Source organism: Solanum stenotomum, chromosome 7 (assembly GCF_019186545.1).
Source record: "Solanum stenotomum isolate F172 chromosome 7, ASM1918654v1, whole genome shotgun sequence".
Lineage (NCBI taxonomy): Eukaryota > Viridiplantae > Streptophyta > Magnoliopsida > Solanales > Solanaceae > Solanum > Solanum stenotomum.
This window is the reverse complement of record NC_064288.1, coordinates 27,612,209-27,630,944: the sequence shown is the minus strand read 5'-3', so window position 1 is coordinate 27,630,944 and position 18,736 is coordinate 27,612,209.

Here is an 18,736-nt window from a genome sequence, read left to right as displayed (position 1 = left end):
GAGTTTGGAGGCTTGTTGAAGAATCCACCATTGAAGAAGCTTGAACAAGATAAAGTGGGTTTTAAAATTTGAAGGATTTGGTTTGGAATTGAAGGCTAAAAAGTATTGGGGATTGTTCCTTATATCTAAGAGAGCTTGTATCTCAAATTTTGTGAAATTTCGAGCTAAATATCTTCGGGATTTTATTTTGGGTCTTCATCTTGTTCTTGAAGTTTTAAAGAGTATTCAAAGCTTCAAAGGGAAGAACAATTGAAAAGAAGGGGTTTGATCCAAAAGGGAAAGAAAGAGAAAGAGTACAAGTGTTAATTAAAGGGGAAATTACAAAAGGGGCAAGTACTAAAAGACTAAAGGACAAGAGCAGGGGGGACCACCAGATTTCAAATTTCAGAGCATTGAAGGAATTGTAGAGGGTCCATTGGGCGAGCAAAAGCGTGCATCTCCTAACCAACCGGCGCCTCACCCTTTGGGCAGGTTGCTCGCCGATTTGGTCACCCATTTGAGGGAGATACTGGAATATTCGGTGGAACCAACCCTTGGTCGCCGAGTCCCATCGGTGCATCGCCGAACTACCACCCCTATCGCCAAGTTGCCTTGTCCGTTTGCAGAGTTTGGCGAGTCCATCTTTAAGTTGGCGAGCTGAACTTCAACTTAAAACAGGTCATTCGGCGATTGAAAATTCTAGTTATTCCCAATCTCAGGTTTTGAATTCTTAGTTTCTTTTCTTTTGATTCTCAAACATTTGTCAAGAATCCTAAACCGATTTTCAACTTGTAAATAAATACTCTACTTGTTGACCATTGGTTATTGAATTCAGTTCTTTGTTTGTGCCTTTTCTTTTCGTGCTTTTCTCATTTTACTTAGTAGTTAATTCTTGATTCCAGTCCGTTTGTTTAATTGAGTCGTCCGTTCTTCTTCAAACAAGAATCCATTCTGACCTAGAGTTAAAATTGGTACCTTGTGATCGTCGGAATATAACAATTGTCAACATTAGCCACGCCAATTGAGAGGCAATCAAAGGTGTGTAAACATGAGTGATTGAGAGTTCAATTTATTAACGCTAACGTTGATGTAATTCTCACAAGAAGAACTACAACAAACAGCGGAAAACAAGAAAGATAGAAGGAGAGACACAAGATAAGAAATAATTGGCAATTAAAGGATGTATTAAATCCAATAACCTCCAATCTAGATCCTAACAAGTACCAAATTCGGATAAATAGATAGACACAAAAAGAGGAAACGAAGAGCAAATTAAGGGTATATTAAACCCAAAGACCTCACCTCATTAATCTGTCAAGAAGCACCTAACTCTTGTGAAGACCTCGAGGGAATCGATATCCCAAGCAACCCTCGTTTCTAAACAATGTTCAACAAAAACTTACCAAGCTTCCAACACTGACACAAGGAGTTAAATTTATCATTCATCAATATTCAAAATAGTTTTAGTCTAAAATGAAACCCTAAAGGCCTATTTATAGTATTAGCCATTATTACATAGATAGGCCCAAAAGTGACCCGAAATGGGCCAATGAGCGAGCCTAGTCGGGCTTGCCTACTGGCTCTGCGATGCGCACAATGAACTCGGCGAGGAACTCTGCTCCTGCCCTTGGCTGGGAAATTGGTGGAACTTTGGGTGGTCTAGGAACCATCGCCCAATCCACTTGGCGATGCTCCAATGGTCTTCCGCTCGCCTAGTGAGCAGGTTTCCCCTTTGTAGCTCCTTGGGCAGTTGGCGATCTTGGGAACCCTCGCCAAAGGGCTTTTCAAGAGTCGCTGAAGTGTCCTAAAACTCGCCGAATGGAGCACATTCTTCACTTGCTCTTACTCGCTTCGTTAGGCCTCCCATGCTCCAAGCTATCATCCAAACATGGTGTTGCCCAACTGGAACTCCCTCCTTGGCATCCATACATGCCAAACAACATCCATCCTTGTGAACACTACATCAAATCATTGAAGTTCGTGAATTGATAGGCTTGATGTAATCCATTTTACATCAAACATTGTTTGCTGTTTGTTTTTGTGAGTTGTTTTAATGTCAGGTACAATGGAGGCAGGAGGAGATACTCAAGCACCCGTTGGAGAAATTAGTTTGGCAACTTTGCTGGAAGTGTTGAACATTGTGAGAGGTGATATAGCACGAATGGACGGTAGGATTGCTACGGTGGAAGGGTGAGTCAATTCCAATGACTCTACACCACAAGCAACTTTTCGTGCTTCTACCAGTGGGCACGAACACACTCACTCTCCCCCTCTCACACCCGGAACCCTCCACCAAACCTTGAACCCAACATTTGTGCAATTGGGTTCAAATAGCCAAAGTACCCATCGACCATTCCATTTTCCGATTAGTCAAGAACCTCCACTAAATCAAAGCCATCCTTACTGAACACCATCTACCCAAAATATTCTCTACCAAAGACCACAACCACTACCCAATCCCGTGAATGAGGTGAGGAATGATGAAGATCAAGGAGGTTATAAGGGTGAAGGTGAAGAAGCCACATGGAATGAGTCACCAATGATTCGACCAAGAGGTCAATTACTGCAAGGTGGACCAAGAGGTAGATTGAGTCCAATGCCATTTGATAGGAGACAACATGGGAACCACCCTCAAAGTGGAAATCAATGGGTAGCCAATGTCCATCCTGAAGTCTGCCAAGATGCTACAGAAGAACATGGTAACCGCTATTAAAGGGGTTATCACTATAATGACCAAGGTGGCCATGGAGGCTGAGATGTTGGCATCAATTCTTTCAAAACGACTCTTCCAACATTCAAAAGGGAATGCAATCCCGATACTTACTTAAAATGGGAGTCGCAATGCGACCGAATTTTCAATGTTAATGAAATGGCGGAGGTCAAAAGTAGTTACTATGCTATCGCCCAATTCGAGGGGTATCCTGTCACATGGTGGGAATACATGAAGAGGTATCATTTATGTAACAACCCGTATTATGCATATGCTTATTCTATTCTTGTGATACTTGACATAGCCTTATAGTATAGGTGAGGGACCATGTTTCTTATATGATTAGCATTGGTTTAAACTAGCTCGGAAGGTGATGTGATGCCTTGCACATTGCAGCATGTGTTCTGCAAGTTATAACTCCAACGGAAGTAGTTAAACTCGAGACGAAAAGGTGGTAATTGAGCTTAAAGTTGAAAGTTAAGTGCTAAGTTAAAGAAAAAGAGATTAATAATTGGAGAATGGAATAAAATAGGTGAGCTGCTTGCTTGACTTAACTAAGCTAGTAGGTGACAAGTAGGTACATCACCTACTTTGACTTATTGACTAGTCCAAAGAACCAAGTAGGTGCATTACCTACTTGAGCTATATGGATCTAGTTAAAAAGTCCAAGGTTTATGGATTAGATTTGGGCCTATGCTAATGTACTCACTTGAGGCCCAAACTATGTTAAATAAAACAAAATGAAATTAAAGCCCAACAGCCAAATCTGCCAAGGCCCAATACATTTAAACCCAAGTGATATACATAAGCAGGTGCATCACCTACTTGACCAATTAGTGGCTGAAAATGAAGCTTTCTAGTGGATATTATTAAAGGTCAAAAAGCTCAAAATAAAGATATATTGGTTGTTATTCTCGCTCATTTTAACACACATTATTGAGGATTAGCTCCAGCTCTTTCTCTATCTTTTCTCTTAAGGGTTAAACAACATCCTTAAAGTTCTTCTAGGGTTCTTGAAGAAACCATCATCTCTGCAAGTCAAGGTAAATGAAAACACTTATGTATTTAGCTTAATTCTATCATGGATGATTAGGAAAACATGTTATTCTTGCTCAAGTATAGGTATAAAGGCATAATATTTCCAGAAGCTACTGCTCACTCCCTTGGTTATTAAGATACTTTTCTCTTCTTCTTTGGTTTAAGTGTAAAGGGAAGTTGAAATTCTAGAGGAATTCAAGTTATAAGGAGAAGTTGCAGAAATAGAGGTAAGGTGACTGCTCCATTTTCTTCCTCCTCATGTATGAGTTTGAGTGAGGAATTATGGGTGTGCTGTCATAAAGAACTCAAGGGGGAGGCGAGTTCAATAATTGGTTGNAGGCATAATATTTCCAGAAGCTACTGCTCACTCCCTTGGTTATTAAGATACTTTTCTCTTCTTCTTTGGTTTAAGTGTAAAGGGAAGTTGAAATTCTAGAGGAATTCAAGTTATAAGGAGAAGTTGCAGAAATAGAGGTAAGGTGACTGCTCCATTTTCTTCCTCCTCATGTATGAGTTTGAGTGAGGAATTATGGGTGTGCTGTCATAAAGAACTCAAGGGGGAGGCGAGTTCAATAATTGGTTGTATGATAAAGAATACTTGAGGTTGTTTTATGTGTATTGTTGTTGGTGCAGTTTGGGTAATCTTGGAAAATGATATATAATGTATGTACTAGGCAGAGAAGGAGGGTGTGGTGATACACATTGTTTTAAGTGCTGTATGGGCTCATCATCCGTCAAAGTTAGCTACTGTTTTACGAGGATCACGGTGTGATAGCTGCTAATTTAAATTTATCATAACTTATATTGTAGATAAAAACCTAAAAGGGGAGGCCGAATGATGATAGTTGTATTGATCAGAAGATAAGCTATGTAAGGTTATTCGATTCAATATTCTTCGGCATGAAATCTGATACTTGAGGTTAATATCAATAAGTGAATTTCCTAAGTTCTATTCCTAGTAAAGGAAACATAGTGGCAGCATGTGATCTCCAAATAGCTAACAATATTTTCCCCCTCTCCTTAGTGTATAGAATTACTTCATTATATGTTTAGTACTCTATACTTGCCTTACATATTCAGTACATTTTCTCATACAGACGTCCCTCGCGGGGGACACTGTATTTCATGCTACAGGCACATGTACTTAAGCTAGTAGACCTCCTCGATATGGGAACACGACACTCAGCTACTTTTGGTGAGCTCTAGATTGATTCAAAGCTTTACTGAGTCTTTGGTAGATTCATTTTTGGTATTGTATCATAGTTAAGAGTAAGGCAGGGTCTGTCCGGACCTACTCTTAGGTTTTCTATCTTTTAGAGGCTTTGTAGACTTATGTTTATGGTTCAGTTGCGTCTTAACAAGTTGTGGCCTCAACGGCCAAGTGTTGTATATAAGTTTTGGGTCTACTTATGTTAGTTCGTATCACTGCATACTATGTGATCTTATCACAAGATTGTCATAGTTATCTGCATAGTAAGCACAAGTTACATGTTGGTTCTCTCGGGCATAAAGGCCATCGGGTGCCTGTCCGTCTTAATGGGATTTGGGACTTGACACGCCCATTGTTCCGGAACGTGGCTAAGCTGAAGGACAACGCAGGATTACTCACCAACTGTGTCGGCACATCGCCCAATCCACTAGGCGACCCGACCTAGCTCGCCCTTTGGCATTTCGGGTCACTTTTGGGCCCTTTATTTCTAAAACTATAAATAGCTAGCTTGGGTTCATTTTATACTCAGATTATTATTGATGTTAAAAACTGAAAACTCATGTTTGAGTGTTGAGAGCTTGGTCAAGCTTTTGTTGCCTTTTGTTAGAAACGTTGGTTTCTTGGGATATCGATTCCCTTGAGGTCATTGTAAGATATTCGGTGCTTGATTGTGGATCAATCAATTGAGGTCTTTAGGTTTAATATACCTTTAGGTTGCTTTTGATTTCATTTTCTTGTGTCAATCTATTTATCTTTACTTTCCGTCTTTGATTTCCGCATTAGATCGTAGTTCTTCTTGTGAGAATTACATCAATAGCACCCTTGTTTATTGTTATATGTTTTCATAGGACCTTTTCCTTACATGTTATTTATTGCACTGGTTACTTTCCACATGTCACTTGTTTACATGTCATATGCATCATAAGCCATTTCTATGTATATTACATGCCTCGTAGTCTATTTGCTTAAACATTACAGGCCTTACAGCTTTTCTAGCCATGTGTCATGTGTTCACTTGCTCATATTTCATAAGTGTACTTACTGACATGTTAGGTCACTAATCCATGCTATATAACACACTTGATCTATGTGAATTGTGTTCTGTAGTTCATATTTCATATAATCTACTTCCTTACATATTATATATTTTGTAGCTTTAGTACTAATGCATCATGTGCTCATCTAGTCCATTTCCTACATTCCTTATAGTTCATTCGCTCACACGCTACCCTATGAACCATATGCGTGCGTACACCATATATTTCTATAGCTTAATGCCCGTATATTATGCGCTCCCTTTTGTGCTACTCTTCCTATGTGTCATACCCACTGTGACTTATTTATTTGTACATTATGCCCCTCTGTGATTATTGACTTGAGTTTTGAACATTTTGGGAAAACATTTCCTTGTATCATTATGTTGTGAAGATTTTGACCAGAAAAGTTTGGGCATATATGTAAATTTTATCACAACTATAGATAAATAACTTAGCATAATGTCCTATTCGAAGGTGCGGCATAAAACTTTAGAGTTTATATTAACAGTTATGCGTTCTTATAAGTCTCACCTCTGAAAAGCGTCATGAGATAAAAGAGAAGGGAAAGTAGAGCCCTGATAAGTTAGGTCTATGATTTTGTGTTCGTTCCATATACGAAAATTTGGGAGATACCATAGTTATTCTTGATTGTTAAGGCTCGGAAGCTAAGCTCAAAAGGTTTATTGTGGAAGGAATATAATATAACATAAGATACTTGGGAATATAAATTGGTAGAGATCCTAAATTTCCCTCCTCATTCTAAGCATCAACATAAGGATATGAGATCATGTGGTCCCCTTATATGATCATAAATCCTACTAGCAGTTGGTCAAGTAGGTGATGCACCTGCTTACGTACATCAAGAAGATCAAAATGTCAAACTAGGTGATGCACCTACTAGCTTTTAGTTGGGCTTAAATATATATTGGGCTTTGGCAGATTTGGCTGCTGGGCTTTAATTTTATTTTCCTTTTATTTAACATAGTTTGGGCCTTAAGTGAGTCCATTAGCATAGGCCCAAATCTGATCCATAAACCTTGGCCTTTTTAACTAGATCCATATAGCTCAAGTAGGTGATGCACCTATTTGGTCCTTTGGACTGGTTAATAAGTCAAAGTAGGTGATGCACCTGCTTGTCACCTACTAGCTTAGTTAAGTTTTAACCAAACAACTCACTTATTTTATTCCATTTTCTAAATATTAAACCGTTTTGCTTTAACTTAGCACTTAAATTTCAACTTTAAGCTCAATTACCACCTTACTATCTTGAGTTTAAATACTCCCATTGGAGTTAATTTGCAGTACACATGATGAAATGTGCAAGGCATCACATCACCTTCCGAGCTAGTTTAAACCAACGCTAATCATATAAGAAACATGGTCCCTCACCTATACTATAAGGCTATGTCACGTGTCACAAGAATAAAACAAGCGTATGCATAATACGGGATGTTACATCCTTCCCCCGTTAAAACATTCGTCCTCGAATGTTAGCATGGCTATCCAGCCCAAACAAGTTCAAGCCTAAGTTAGTACTACTATTAATCAGATTGAACATATAGACTTATACTTACTTCTTAACACCTCAACTCAACATTTTCATCTTCCTCATCGGTCTGGAAGTGATGAGGATACTTTAATTTCATTGTGTCTTCCGCTGCCCATGTAATTTCTTCTACTTGTTAGTTCCTCCATAACACTTTCACAGAAGCTACTTCTTTATTTCTTAACCTCCTAATTTGTCGATCCAGAATAGCAATGTGTACTTTTTCATAAGTGAGATCCCTTGTAACTTGTACATCTTCAATAGGAGTAATATAAGATGGGTCACCTACGCATTTTAGAAGCATTGAGACATGAAACACCGGATGAACGGTTGAAAGTTCTTGAGTTAGCTCTAACTAATACGCAACTGTAACACCCCATATTCTATGTGTACTAGTTCTATTTATATGACTCTTAGAAATTGCCGTGTGGTATAATTATGGACTTGGTTTTCTATGCGACTAGTGACAATATAATAGGTTTAAAGTGAATTGCCCATAGATTTTGATGTGACCTGATAAAGTTGATTGATGGAAGTATTTAAACTTGAGATCCTAAGGTGGTATTTGAGTCTAAAGTTTAAATTGACATAGTGTATATAAGTTTTAAGTTAAACTCGATAAGTGGTGCATCACCTACTTTGACTTATTGACAAGCCCAAAGAACCAAGTAGGTGCATCACCTACTTTGACTTATTGTCCAACCCAAAGGACCAAGTAGGTGCATCACCTACTAGGACTCTTTTGACCATGTTATTGGGCCAAGTACACTACCACCTACTTTAATTAATCTGGCACAAGTTGATTAGAAGAATAAGGGGAAATAAACAGCCAAGGCCCAATGTTCTCAAGTCCAAAAAGGCCCAAGTGAAAAGTCCAAGTAGGTGAGTCACCTACTTGACAAATTATGGCCCAAAATGAGTGAGAAAGTTGGCCAAAGCAGATCCCTTTAAAAGGGATAGATATCAGCTTTTTCCAGCCAGTTTTACTTTGACAAAAAAATTTGATTTCCAGAGCTTTCTCTCTTCTCTCTCTTAGTTTCATACAGCATCCATTAAATACCATTAGGGTTCTTGAACATTAGGGAGTTCAAGCTATTAGAAGGCATAATTTAAGACAAGTTAAAAATGACAATTTTTACCTTGAAGAATCCAAGTCTTAGCAAGTGGTAGTTCTGTCCAGCAAGGTAAGCTACTGCGATTTTCTCCCTCTTGTGCTTGAGTAAATTACGACACTTGATATGTGTTAATGAGTTGGAAATTTTTACTTTTCCATGGTGTAATATTGGGGTGGATGTTCTGGTGATTAGTGCATGTTGGGACAGCCATGGAGGGGAGTCCTCTTTAAATTCAGTTTATGAGTTTGTTTGAGCACTTTAAAAGTAATGTTAGCTATTCAAGTGTTGGTGATCAGAAACCATGATTCATATTGCTTCTGTTACATTATTATGTTTAAGGATTGTTTTATGTACATTATGATAAGGGATGTGATTAGATGTGCGGGAAAGTTATGGAGAAATTAAAGGACTTAAATATTGCAGGGAGTTTTGGGGAGGACTTGATACGAAGGTTTTACAATATATAGACGCGATTAAAGGGAAACGGAAGGAAAGAAAACACCGGCTAGATAAATTGCATGCTTACTGCTTGGTTACTATTTGGGTGAGATCAAGTAGCTGAAATTGATTGTTTAGCTACTAACACTAGTCTTACAACTTATTTTATTATAGATTAGTAATCTGAAGAGAAGGAGCTTAAGTCATACGTATTGAATTGTATAGCAAGGTATGTAAGGCTATTCGATTTCCTATTTCTTTGGCATGAATCCAACAATTGCATTACAAAAAGTAAGCTTTCTAAGTGCCCTTGGTAGTGACTGATCCATAGTTGCAGTTCCTACTCCCTAGAGCAGTAAAGTGAGTACTCTAATATGAGTTTGTTACTAAATGTACGTGCTACTTGGCTTTCAAGGTTTAAACTTATTTCATCGTCTAAGTAACCTTGGCACGTATTTCCCTCATATAAATCAAAATGATCCTAGATTACACATGGTACATATCTTTATATGTTGGATATACAATCTGCCCATATCATGCCAACTTGCTTTAATTATCCATATATATGTCTTCTTTACACATGTTCATATGTTCCCTTTATTGGTTATTACTCCCATTGTGTTAGACTATAATGTTACCTCACAAGATCCCTACTTTCTCTATTGTACATTTTATATGTACTTACTGGGAATATATATCCGTCCTAAAGTGGAATTTGCCCACGTCTCCCTTGGTTCCACGTTCACGTATACCTTGTATTTGATATTAGTTAGTGAGTATTTGGTTATCATATAGAGTTCAAATCTCTTGGCTGAATGTTAAATGCTTACTAAGTCATATAAGCTCCTAAGTATTACACATTCATGTCACATTTTCTTCTCGGGTCATTGTTATTATCGTAAGTCCATATTCATATGTTTTCTACTACTGGTCCATAGTTCTAAATCTCAACAATGATTATGACCACTAAAACAACAATCTCAAAAGAGGTATGATCATCAAAAGATCAATCTAAAAAGAGTTATGAACATCAAAACAACAATATCAAAGATTAAAGAATCTAAGTGAAGCAATCTGAATAATTATGGGTGGTAGCCCAGGGGTAAATGCCTAGCATGGGTCGATCCCAATTGGTATAGAAGGGTGGCATCTCAAGGGCAAAAGCCTAGCATGGAATCACCCAATTTGTATAAGAGGGTGGCAACTTAAGGGCAAAAACCTAGCATAGGCCGATCCCAATTTGTGGAATTATGAGGACAGCATCTCAGGGGTTAAAATGCCTAGCATGAGTCATCCTCTTCTACCGCTGATCAGTTGGTCATTTGTATCATATGTCTTATAAATATTATAATGCAAAGAAAAGTAAAGAAAATAATGTAACATGCAAATTCCACAAGTATAAGCAAAGGTGGTCTCTAATCCTTTATCTATTGGTATTTGGCTTCATTTGAGCTCTCATTTTACATATGGTTGTATTATTCCTTACATATTCAGTACATTCTTTCTTACTGATGTCCCTTATTGGGGACATGCATTTCATGTTGCATGTACATGTACTAAACTAGTAGATCTCCCCAATAGAAGCACATGATACTCAGCGGTAGTTGGTTAGCTCCAGGTTGATTCGAGGATTTGCCGAGTCTTTACTATGCATATTTCATAGTGGTCCAATCATGGATTCTAGTAGAGGCTTTGTAGACATTGTAAAGCTATCATCTGAATTCATAGTTTCACTTGTCAGATGTATCGGTTCAGCTAGTCAACATGTGTTGTATATGAAACTTCTCATTAGTAAATATACTTGCATAGTAGTAGTTTAATTTCTCATCATAGGTGACTTGTAAAGCATGTGTTGATATGGTACTTGTCCGCCTCACCTAGGGTTGGTGTGTGACATCAACTTGTTCAATTCTTCGGATAATCTTATATGGCCCTATGTAGCGTGGACTCAAATTACCCTTTTTACCAAACCTCATTACCCCTTTCATCGGTGACACCTTCAAGAACACCCAATCCCATATGGAAAATTCTAGTCCTCTCCTTCTAACATCCGCATATGATTTATGTCGACTTTGAGCTGATTCTAGTAGCTGTTGTATCACTTTGACTTTTTCCATAGCTTGATGAACAAGGTCTGGCCCAAGTAAGGCAGTTTCACCTGTTTCGAACCAGTCAATCAGAGATCTACATTTTCTACAATATAAAGCTTCATAAGGTGCAATTTTAATACTTGAATGGTAGCTATTGTTATATGTGAATTCAATAAGCGGTAGATGTTCATCCCAGCTGCCCTTGAAGTCTAATACATAAGCTTGAAGCGTATCCTCAAGTGTTTGAATTGTACACTCTGCCTGCCCATCTGTTTGGGATGGAAGGTTGTACTTAAATTCACTTGTGTTCCCAAACTCTTCTGAAATGACTCCCAAAAATTTGCAATGAATTGAGCTCCTCTATCACATATTATAGAGATTGGCACTCCATGTAGTTGAACTATCTCTTTAATATACAACCTTGCATACTCTTCAGCTGTATAAGTAGTCTTCATAGGCAAGAAGTGTGCTCATTTGGTGAGTCTATGAACTATTACCCATATGGAATCAAACTTCCAAAATGAGCAAGGCAAACTAGTGACAAAATCCATGTTGATCATGTCCCACTTCCAAATTGGAAGTTCAATACGCTGCATATAACCTTCGCGCTTTAGGTGCTCTACTTTTACTTGTTGACAATTTGGACATTGAGCCACGAATTTTGCAATGTTCTTCTTTCAAGTCAGGAAACATTTTAGTTGACCCCAGATGGACAACATATCTCGAATGATGTGCTTCCGTCATAATCATGTTTCTTAATTCATCTACATTAGGTATACATAATCTGTTTTGACATCGAAGTACTCCCTCTTGCGTAAGCTCAAATGCCTTTGTCATACCCTGTTGTACATTCTCCTTAAGTTTTATTAGAATAGGATCAGTGTACTGCTTCTCTATCACTTCCACTACTAATGAGGATTCTGCCGCATTTTGCACAATAACTCCTTGAAAGCTTCTTTCACATACATCACTCCATTGAAACTTGGTTTCTTTGGATGTTAGCTTTGTTAAGGGTGAAGCAATGGAAGAGAATCCTTCAACGAACCTTCTGTAATAACCTACCAATCCAAGAAAAATACGGATCTCCGTAGGCGTTGTGTAGGTCTTGGCCAGTTTTTCACGGCTTCTATCTTCTGGTTATCAACCCTTATTTCTTCATCGGATACAATATGACCTAAGAATGCCATAGATTTCAACCAGAACTCACATTTAGAGAACTTTGCATACAACTTACGATCATGAAGAATTAGTAAAATCTGCCGCAAGTGATTAACATGGTCATCTTCCGAACACATCTAGAAATGGCTTGAACACCCTATTCATAAAATCCATAAACAATGCTGGTGCATTTGTTAGCCCTAATGACATGACTAAAAACTCAAAATGACCATACCGTGTCCAAAAAGCTGTCTTGGGAATATCCTTATCTTTCACCCTTACTTGGTTATAACCCAACCTCAAGTCTATCTTTGAAAAACACTTAGCACCTTATAACTGATCAAACAAATCATCAATTCTCAGGAGGGGATATTTGTTCTTAATTGTTACCTTATTCAACTGCTGGTAGTCAATACACATTCTTAACGAGCCATCTTTTTTAGGTACAAACAAAACTGGTGCTCCCCACGGGGACATACTAGGCCTTAAGAATCCTTTTTCTAGTAGGTCTTTTAATTGCTCCTTCAACTCCCGTAATTCTGCTGGGGCCATTCTATATGGAGGGATGGAGATAGGTTGATGGTCTTCAGCTGGCCTAATAAGAATCTTTCCCCTTCATAGCTCCTTGGGCCAGTTGGCGATCTTGGAACCCTAGCCAAAGGGCTTTGGTGAGTCGCTGAAGTGTCCTTCAGCTAGCTGAATGGAGCACATTCTTCACTTGCTCCTCCTCACTTCGTTTGGCCTCCCATGCTCCAAACTATCATCTAAGCATGGTGTTGCCCAACTCGGAGCTCCTTCAAGGTGCATATGTTCCCATGCAAGGCATGGAACTCCCATCTTGGCATCCATACATGCCAAACAACCTCCATCCTTGTGAACACTCCATCAAAGCATCGAAATTCGTGAATAGATAGGCTTGATGTAATCCAACAAGATCCTCATGGCATGAGGGTTAACCCTAGCAAAAACAATTTCATCACCATGCCAATGATGTACAAATTTAACATATAACCAAGCATCACAGATATTAACCAGGGGTTTGTAACCCATCAAAACAACCTCAGATGTAAGCCCTCATTGGTCCCACATTCAAACAAGCACAAGGCCTCCCTTATGTCAAGTATTACATGAATACTCTCATACCTAAGTGCGAAGGCATAAGTAGTGTTGATCCAAATTAAGACCCCATCCAATGCACTAGAGAACTTCAAGAAAGTAATTATTCCCAATTCATGAGTAGGTTCAAGCACATTAGTATTCCCCACCCAAATTGGTAAACATACCTCATTCAAGCACATTGGATCAAGTAATAACACCAAAGAAGAATCATGCAAAGGACATATGGTGTTACTACCACACTCAGCACACTTAAAATTGACACCAGGGTCAAATGGAAATGAATTGCAAAGCATTGAGTCAAGGAGACTCTCATTTGCCCTATTGATACCACTACTAACATAAGATATGCTACCCACACAAGTATGAGTATCACCATATGCAAGTAGATAGGATTGAGTCCTCGAATCTAGACCTTGTAAAACCATATAGATCATAAGCAAGAAACTTATCTGATAACAACATGGATAGCATGGATTGCGTAAAAGCATTAGAGGAGCTTGATGGACACAAAATCAAGAAGTACAATGTGTGGAAGGTCCATCTAAGTGAAGAGAAAGAAGAAAGAGGCCATTTGTGCAAATGGTCATCTCATAATTTCAAGAATTCACAAAAGAAGACAACCAAACAAGGCCCTTACCTCATTAAGGGTAAAATTGTCAAATAAGTGTCTTCTTTGCATATGATGAGTCTCATATTTGTCTTAAATGGGCATTGCATTTCAGTCGAGGTATCATTGAGGTCTATACTTGTTTGTATGACCCCATTATGTGGACCTATTATCATTTTGACCCTGGTGGGCGTTTGAGCTTGTAGTAATGTTATATTTTGGGTGGTATTATCCTTTTTGATGTGAGGAATAGCCAATTTCCTTGTTCTCCAACTGCGGGCTTAATAGTCCTGATAATAGAGGATACTTGGTTGCTCCTTGAGATTGTGTTTGCTTGGTGTAATGCTTTTTGTGCTAACTATTATCCACTAGAAAGCTTCATTTTCAGCCACTAATTTGTCAAGTAGGTGATGCACCTTCTTATGTATATCAAACAGCTCAAATGGTCAAACTAGGTGATGCACCTACTAGCTTTCACTTGGGCTTAAATATATTGGGCCTTGGCAGATTTGGTTGCTGGGATTTATTTTCATTTTTGTTTTATTTAACATAGTTTGAGACTCAAGTGAGTACATTAGCATAGGCCCAAATCTGATCAATAAACCTTTGCGCTTTTTAACTAGATCTATATAGCTCAAGTAGGAGATGCACCTACTTGGTTCTTTGGACTGGTCAATAAGTCAAAGTAGGTGATACACCTACTTGTCACCTACTAGCTTAGTTAAGTCAAGCAAGCAGCTCACCTATTTTATTCCATTTTCTAGTTATTAATCTCTTTTTCTTTAACTTAGCACTTAACTTTCAACTTTAAGCTCAATTACCACCTTCCCGTCTCGAGTTTAAATACTTTCGTTGGAGTTATAACTTGCAGTACACGTGCTGCAACGTTAAAGGCATCACATCACCTTCCGAGTTAGTTTAAATCAACACTAATCATATAAGAAACATGGTCCCTCACCTATACTATAAGGTTATATCCAGTATCACAAGAATAGAGTAAGCATATGCATAATACGGGCTGTTATGCCCATGCTAGACATTTTAACCCCTGGGATGCGGTCCTCATAATTACGGAAATTGGGATTGGCCCATGCTAGGCTTATGCCCCTGAGCTACCACCCTTCTATACCAATTGAGATCGGCCCATGCTAGGCTTTCGCTCCTGATCTGCCACCCTTAATTATACAGATTTCTTTACTTAGATTCTTTAATTCTTTGAGATTGTGGTTTTGGTGGTCTTAATCATTTTTTATATTTGGAACTATGGACCAGTAGTAGAAGACATGAAAATAATACTTCAAGGCAGTAACAACGACATAACGGGCTATGTAACATCAATGCATTAATTGTGAGCTTAAATGACCAAACTTTCTTTTGCAAATACCATGTCTATACCAGCACATAGGAGGATAATTACACAAGTATAGAGTACTAAACATACAATGAAGTAATTCTATACACTAAGGAGAAGGGGAAATATTGTTAGCTATTTGGAGATCATATGCTGCCACTATGTTTCCTTTACTAGTAATAAAACTTAGGAAATTCACTTTTTGATATTAATCTCAAGTATCAGATTTCGTGCCGAAGAATATTGAATCGAATAACCTTACATACCTTATCTTCTGATCAATACAACTATCACGATTCAGCCTACCCTTTCAGGTTTTAATCTACAATATAAGTCATGACAAATTTACATTAGCAGTTGTGAGCCTCGTAAAACAGTAGCTAACTTTGACGGATAATGAGCCCATACAACCCTTAAAACAATGTGTATCACCACATCCTCCTTCTCTGCCCAAGACATACATTATATATCCTTTTTCAAGATTACCCAAACTGCACCAACAACAATACACATAAAACAACCTCAAGTATTCTTTATCAAACAACAAATTATTGAACTCACCACCCCCTTTGAGTTTTTTATGACAGCACACCCATAATCCTTAAGAGAAAAGAGAGAGAAAGAGTTGGAGCATATCCTCAATAATGTGTGTTGAAATGAGTGAGAATAGCAGCCAATATATCTTTATATTGAGCTTTCTTCACCTTTAAGAATATCCACTAGAAAGCTTCATTTCCAGCCACTAATTGGTCAAGTAGGTGATACAGCTGCTTATGTAGATCAAGCAGCTCAAAAGGTGAAACTAGGTGATGCACTTACTTGCTTTCACTTGGGCTTAAATATTGGGCCTTGACAGATTTCGCTGCTGGGCTTAAATTTCATTTTCCTTTTATTTAACTTAGTTAGGGCGTCAAGTGAGTCCATTAGCATAGGCCCAAATCTGATCCATAAACCTTGTCCTTCTAAACTTGATCAATATAGCTCAAGTAGGTGATGCACCTACTTGGCACCTGCTAGCTTAGTTAAGTCAACCAAGCAGCTCACTTACTTTATTCCATTTTCTAAATAGAAATCCCTTTTTCTTTCACTTAACACTTAATTTTCAACTTTAAGCTCAATTACCTTTAAATACTCCCGTTGGAGTTAACCTGCCCTACACATGCTGAAACGTGCAGGGAATCACATCACCTTCCAAGCTAGTTTAAACCAACGCTAATCATATAAGAATCATGGTCCCTTACCTATACTATAAGGCTATGTCAAGTATCACAAGAATATAAAAGGCATATGCGTATTATGGGCTGTTACATCCTTTCCTCCTTAAAAACATTTATCATAGAATGTTAGCATGGTTATCCAGCCCAAACAGGTTCAAGCCTAAGTTAGTACTACTAATAATCACATAATACATATAGACTTGTACTTACTTGTCAATGCTTTAACTAGACATCTCCATCCTTCTCATCGATCTGAAAGAGTTGAGGATACTTCTGTGACACCCAAAATCCCATCAAGGCGGACCGACACCCGTTGTCGAGAAGGCTCGGGAGTACCTGTAATCATGCTCTATCTATGAACATTTAAAGGTGCTGCCATAGTGGATAACATGTTTTTATGAAAGTAGACAGTATTAACAATCCAAAAGAAAGTGCACATGACTTGGTCGTTGGAGCCATGATGTCTAAGACAAGAGACACAACCACAGTTCACTATACATAGTCTACAAAGCCTCTAAATGATAAAACTTTATGGGGTTAAGTTCGGTATAGGCCCCGCCTTACGCTCAACTACTATACAATACCAAAATACATGCTATTGACTCGAAAAGTCCCGAATCAACCTGGAGCTCACCAATAGATGATGGATGTTCTGTTCTCCTATTGGGGAGATCTACTACCTCCTGTACTTGCAGCAATGAATTGCAGTCCCCCGAGAGAGAGACGTCAGTACGGGAGAATGTACTGAGTATGTAAGGCATAAAGTACTGGATGTGAAATAAGAACACAAATGAAATCATATACCAATGTAAGGATACAAGACCACTTTTTCTCATATTATGGAATCATATACTTTACATTCTTTGCTTTACTTTATCATTCTTTACTTTACACTCTGTGCACATCATATAATACGAATGACCAGCTGATCAGTGGTAGACCCATGCTAGGCTTTCCTTTAACCCCTGGGATACCACCCGTAATATTGGGATCGACCCATGCTAGCTGATTCTTCCACCACTGGGATACCACCCATCAATAAGCAAATTCATTTAATATATTTCCTTTAACATTTGATATGATTCTTTTGGTGGTCATAGCATTTTTAGTTGTGGGACTCTGTAGTCAACAAGTGACGTGTAATAATCATATAATGCAAGAACAACAACGTAGAGGTTACACAATTAGTGAAATGCATAGGAGCTGAAATAATATATGGACCTTATTTAATTAAAAGGAGAACTCATGCAAGGTAATCAATGTATATGTACAGATTTGACAATGAACATGTATTGGAACGTGCAGACATGTTAAAGAGTGAGAACAAGGTCATAAGTCGTGTTGGAGCTGGTAGGCTGTGATAGCATCCAAGGAAGCTCTACTCCATTGAAGGAGAAGGATGAAGCTTTAGAAACTTCAAGGAGGCCCATACAAGATCTCAAATCAAGGAGTTCAATGATAAGCTCAATGGGCTTCAATCGCTGATCCAAAGGTTTCTTATTGGAGAAGAAGAGCTCAAGCCCAAGGGAGAGGAATTGTCCAAATGCTACAATTATTTGGTGGCCCAAATTCCAGCCCAAGATGAGGAATTTTAAGGTCCAATTTCGTGCAAATAAGGTCAAGAAGAGTCCAAGAATCAGCAACAACAAGAGTTGCTTTCTGCCCAAGTTTTGAGAGAAGACTAGTCAAACTTTCCAAGATTGTCAAGATTCTTTTCCTAGTTGGGATTTACCTTATTTATTTATTTATATATAGGTTATTAATGTTTTCCTTAGTCTATTTATGGTCTCCTAAGTACCATTTAATGCTTTCCTAGAAGTACTAAATTTGTTCCTAGTTAGGTTACTTTATTTCCTTTCTAGAGTAGGATTCCTTGTAATTGTCTTTTTAGGGTTTGGCTGACCTTTTAGCTTCTTAGAAGGGCTCTTGGACGTTTTTCCCCTTCTCCTATATATAGGAGTCCTTTTCATTCGTTAAAGACAATTTAGATTGATATTAATAATATTTGAGAGAGTTCTTTGAACCTTTGTGACTTGTTCTTTGAGAATTTATATTTAAACCTTTGCTAGTTTCATAGTTTAAGATATAAAGTAACTTCTTCTTGTGATATCTTCGGTTTCT